This window comes from Humulus lupulus, chromosome 6, assembly GCF_963169125.1.
Source record: "Humulus lupulus chromosome 6, drHumLupu1.1, whole genome shotgun sequence".
Lineage (NCBI taxonomy): Eukaryota > Viridiplantae > Streptophyta > Magnoliopsida > Rosales > Cannabaceae > Humulus > Humulus lupulus.
In genome coordinates, this window is record NC_084798.1 from 174,106,539 (window position 1) to 174,112,538 (window position 6,000).

Sequence of the window (6,000 nt, forward strand, 5' to 3'; positions counted from 1 at the left end):
TGCGATCCCGACCTCGAGCCTTGCAGAAATCTAGTTACAACATAAATATATAATCATCATGAACCAACCCTAGATCCCGAGTTCCAATCCAAACCCTAACCAAATTTACCTTTTCTAGGAAACTAGCGCGGTCGCGCCACAACCTAGCGCGGTCATGCTAGGTCGCTAGAAACCCAAAAATACCCAGAAACCAATGTGTTCTTCTCCAATTCATGAACCACAATTTCCCCTGATTCACAGACCCATAATCGACTCAAAACTGACTTTCCAACAAGTTTATGACCACAAAACACCTCATATTTACCAACAAAACCAAACCCAAGTCCCACTTACTCCAAATTCAACAATGTACACACAAAACATCAAGATATCCGGATTTGTACCTTTGAGCTTTGAACTCAAGCTCACCCTCTTCAAATCCAAGAACCCCAACAGAATCCACAACCTCAATGGTGTTCGAATCTCCAAATACATGTTACAAACTAATCTTCCAAATACTAATATTATCCTCACCAATATTCCAATTGTTGATCCTGATTTTGGTCAACTGACACGGAGTCAAAAAAGCTTTATGTGGACAGATATGTTAGAATGAATATAATGACAAAAACAGTAAAGCACACAAGAATTTATGGTGGTTCGGCCCCAGAAACTGGTAATAACCTACGTCCACTTGAGCTATTATTGATATGGGATTCAAAGGAGTGATCAAAGAACTAGGGTTCTATGAGTTTCACCAACCTCTGAAGAATAAACAATATATCGCAATGTACTAGCTCTAATTCTCTCGTAAATCCATACTCTCAAGTAAGCAAAAAGCCAAAAGTCCCCTCCTTGAACTATCTTTCTCTATTTATAGGCTCAAGGAGGATTACATCAATTTGTTACAGATATTCTCTCCTAATTAATCGGATCATCAGGAATTATTGGAGAAAATCTTGGGATTGACTTAGATCTTTACACAATTATCTTGAAATATGTGGAGTGTACGACCAGGCTGGTCATAAGAAAAACTCAACCGTTATGCATGCAATATCTTACTGGTCGATACTCTAACAGAACTCTGCCAGGTGTCAACCACGTGTCCAGAAATCACCTGCCACGTCATCCGTGTCTGTTTTTTGGATAACATTTGCTCCCCAAGTTTATTTATTACGACCAACAATAAATAAACTTTAAGGAAATGACCCTTCGATTACCCCACCAGACCTGTCAGAGTGATTCGTGCAACCTTGGGAAAAGTAACCTACCCTTGTCTAATCACGACTTTTCCGTTCCCAAGTAACTTTTCGACGGCTATCACCCTTCCCCATGCTTCAAAAAAGAGGAACTGATGATTACCTCCTCTTTCATGCCACAGACAAAATATATATATAGGCTTCCCACAGTTTTCTTTTCCTTTTTACGCAAGTCATTCTTCCTTCAAGAAACCCTAAAATCAGAACTTCCATTCTCTTCTAGAGACCACCTTCCAGTGTTTTCAAGATCCAGTTCGTTGACGCTCGAAACTATCTTAAACCTCCACGATCTTTTCTCTGGTAAGTCTCAGAACTCCTATGCTCTTTATTTTTGCCATGCATGTCTCTGTGGATGACAGTTAAGCTTTTACGTTTCTGGGTTGAGATGCATGACAGTAGGGGTTTTAATGGGTGACGTTGTATAGGATGATATTTCTTTGCCATTAAGGAGTTACGAGTTAGTTTGATAGTTGAGATCACGACTTTAGGACGTAAAACCGAAGTAAAAATTTGATTTTTATGCCAGTTGAAAAACCAAGTTTTTCCCGCCCTAAAAGGAGTTGAAAAAGCTTTTTCAAAAAACTTTTTGCTTTCACTTTTTGATCTGTTTTTCAAAATGTTCGTGTGAAAAAGTTAGTTTTTTGTTAGAATGCTGCTGTATAAAAGCTTAACTTTTATACTCGACCAGCGTTATTCTAAAAACTTTCAAAATTCTTCATCCTCACCTCCCCATTCTTCTGTTCACAGATTTTAATGCCAGATTTGTGGGGAGGTGAGCAGCCAATCGACGACGATCTTCTTGCACAACTGCTTGAAGGCGAAGAACAGTCGGCCTAGCGTGTTAGCGAGATTTCGTTTTCAATAACTTCTTCTAGACCTCAACCATCACCACCTCAAATGGCCCGTTCTAAATCTCCAGGCAAGAAAAAACCAAACCCTGAAAACAATCCAAATTCACCTGCCCAGCTTGATTCGCAGGCTAGGATTCCCTCGACCAGTGGTCAAGAAAATGCTGCCCCGGACCCTCGCATTCAAGTCAGGGCTCGCCCTCGGCATCATAACCTTCCTGATGTCGAGTGGTATCTTTCTCCTACCAGCCAAGTGACTCCCCGGATGATTTCCAATTACCTTAGGAAGTATCCTCTTATCGGGGTTAATCTCAAAATCCCTGTTGCCGACCAAAGAGCTAACCTGCCTGGGGGCGTCTATAGCGCTTGGTCCAGGTATCACATAGAGGCGGGGGCTATCCTCCCTCTACATCCATTCTACCAGGGGGTAGCCAACTACTTCGGTGTTGCCCCCTTTTAAATTACCCCAAACATATATAGAATGCTGGCCGCACTCTATATCCTTTATAAACTCAAGAAATGGCCAGAACCCACTCCTCACAAGGTAAACTTCCTTTTTGACCTTAAATCCAACCCTCAACAATACGGGACGGACTTTTTTCATCTTTGTCACCAGGAAACAAACCGAACGTTCCTGAGTGACACTACTCATATCTCCAACGTGGGGAAGTACAACCAAGAGTATTTCCTCACGCCAGACATGACTACGAACAACCTGGCCTTCGCTCGAGGAGGTAAATGTCACTTTTCACTAGTCGCTACTTTTCCTTCGCAGGTTCTTCTACACTTCTCTAAAGTATATTGTGCCTTTCAGGACCATGGTTACGCCCGAACCCAACACCAGACATGGTGTTGAGGTCCAACGCACTGGACAGGTGGCAGACGCTGAAAAAAGTGTTAAGTCCCTAGTCACTTATGAAAATCTAAGGCTATCTGGCCTCCTGGCTCCTCGCCATGAAACAAGAGGACCCATGGTGGCAAACGCCACTACCGAAGGGGATCCCGAGCAGCAACCCCCAGCGTCCCCTCCCCGAAGGAAGCCAACGGGGGTTAAGATCAGGGAACCCACTGGCGGTCCTTCAGCAGAGAGGCCTTCTGCGCCCCAAGGGGAAACAAAAGGCAACAGAGCCCGTCATAGACTTGGATGAGTCTTCAGATGAAAACGGTACTGTTATTCTGCTTTTAAATAACTTGCCAATTCCCTGTCACTTGTTTGACGGGGATGGCAATTTTACGTATACTCCAAATCTAGGGCCAAACTTCTTCGTGCCAGATAGTGAGTGTATGACTAATAGAGTCAGTAGTGTAGCGACAAGTATTTGTAGCTCGGGTATTAAACTTTGTGACCACTTTTCTGATTTGCCATGATTTTTTATCTACCTTTGTCTTACTGTCTGCATGTTTTTCTTTATCTGCAGAGATGGCTTCCCCCAATGTTTTTGATCTGTACCAGACTCAGGAGGAAGAGGAGGTCCCCCTGGTCCGACGGAGGAAATCAGCTAGGAGGCACGATGGCGAATCAAGCCAAGCACCCTCGGCCAAGAAGAGTCGAACAGCTGATCCTTCCAAGGACGGACCTACTGGCCAACCTTCTGCCCAACCTCCTGCTCCTGCTGAAAAGGAGACTACCCCTGCTGCCAACCCTTTGCCTGCGGCCCAAAAAGAATAGGCCCCGCAAGCAGAACTTCCCAGGGCTAAACTCTCGAGTCGTTCCCTGGGATCAGCTAAAGATCGCCTTGCTCATATTCTGAAGCATGACCGTTGCAGGGAGGCAATGGCTGAAGCTGAGAGCATGGGGGTCGATCAGATCCTTAACAGGGCTCTTAACGAAGTGGCCAGTGTAAGTATTCTTTCTATCGGCCTTTATCTTTCCTTCTTGTAATATAGCCTAACTTTTATTCCTTGACTGCAGGCCATGCTGACAATGACTGATGCTCGCACCCACGCCACTGTTAGCATCGAGCAGTCCCAGGCGAAGGTTACTGAGGAGTTTAAGGCCGCAGAGGCTAGGCATGCGGGGGAGTTGGAGTTAGACACCCAGCAGAGGGATGCAGCGGTAGCAGAACTGGCTGAGAAGCTAGCTTCTCAGGAAACTTTGAGGAAGCAAAGGGACAACTACTTGGAGTCTAGCCGAATCCAATGGCGTGAAGTTAAGAAACTTAGGGAGGAGCATCTTGCTAAGGACGCGACCATTGCTGTTCTCAAAAGCCAGGTGGATCAGCTCAAGCTCACCAATGCCAAGGACCTGGAGAGGTACAAGAATGCGACACTTCGGTGTTTTTATGATTTTTGGAAACACAACCAAGGTGCCGACTTCAGCTACCTCCCAGAAGATGCCAGGAATGCTGAGCTAGCCCGCTGCACTGCTCGGCTGGCTGTCGAAGAAGAAAGAACTAGAGTTCCTGTTTCCCCAAGCATTCAGCCAGTTACTGGAGTGGAGGGAGGAGAAGAAGCCATCGGGGACGTAGTCGACCAGAGTGCTAACCAAGATCCTCCTGCTCCTAATGCTCCTTGAAATTTATATTCTTTTTCTTTTCTTTGGCTACACGACCCACGGGTCGTGATGTAAAGACTAAATTTTTATTTTTATTTTTTATTTTGCTGCATGGGCAGCAAACTTTCCTTTTACTTTAAAAAATTACATCCAAGCAGTACTGCTTGCGGTGTAAGAGAATTCTTTTTTGATATTATAATATTTCTGCTTATTATAACATCTGTTTGCATGACCGAACTTAGCATAGTACTTTGGTTTGATTTAACAAAATATAAATTTTGAAAAATACTCTAAGTACCGTAGCATGCTTTCACTCATTTTGTTCATGTGTTTACATACCTCTTGGTATGCTTTGCTATCGATGTACCTTATATGCCCCCCAAGTGACTGAGGAGCTTTCGGTCCTTGGTCACTTGCCTTGACCACGACCTGTACGAACATTACTGCTCGGTAGGAAATGCAACACTTATAATACATCAAAACAACACATGTAATGAACAAATACTTGTAAAAAAAAAAAATTACAAAGGTTGGCAAGAATGACTGGCTGCGCACAGTCCCTTATAATTATCGTATTAAAAATGGACTAAACATGTCTTTACGAGTGATCTTAAAAAGATCTTACACTTATAAGCGATTAGCCATATGACATGGCTAACCCTTTTTCAAAACTTGTAAAAAGTAAAAATTAATACAAGCCAGTCCTTTAAACAGGACTGTTTATTGATAATACTTGCGCAGGTGTTCTCCGTTCCAATAGCGTGGAACGAGATCTCCATTTAAGCATGCAAGCTTGTAGGTGCCTGGATGAAGGACTTCTTCAATCTGGTAAGGTCCTTCCCAGTTTGGTCCGAGTACTCCAGCAGTTAGGTCGCGGGTGTTTAAGAAAACTCGTCGAAGTACTAGATCTCCGACGTTGAACTTTCTTTCTTTCACCTTTGAGTTAAAATACTAGGTGACTTTTTGCTAGTACGCAGCTACTCGGAGTTGGGCTCTTTCCTGTTTCTCTTCAAGTGAGTCTAGGGACTCCATCATCAGTTGGCTATTCTGGTCCTGGTCGTATGTAATTTGTTGATGTGAGGGCGGATCTAACTCGACAGGCAACATAGCTTCATACCCGTATGCTAAGGAAAACGAGGTATGACCTGTCGCTGTTCGGTGAGAAGTTCTATACGACCAGAGTACTTCAGGCAGCTGTTCCGGCCATGCTCCTTTAGCATTTTCAAGTCTTTTCTTCAGGGTATCTTTAAGTGTTTTGTTCACTTCTTCGACTTATCCATTTTCTTGTGGATGTGCGACTAAAGAAAAGCTTTTGACGATTCCATGTCTTTCGCAGAAGTCTGTGAATAAGTCGCTGTCAAACTGGGTGTCGTTGCCTGAGACAATTTTTCGAGGTAAACCATACCGGCAAACAATGTTC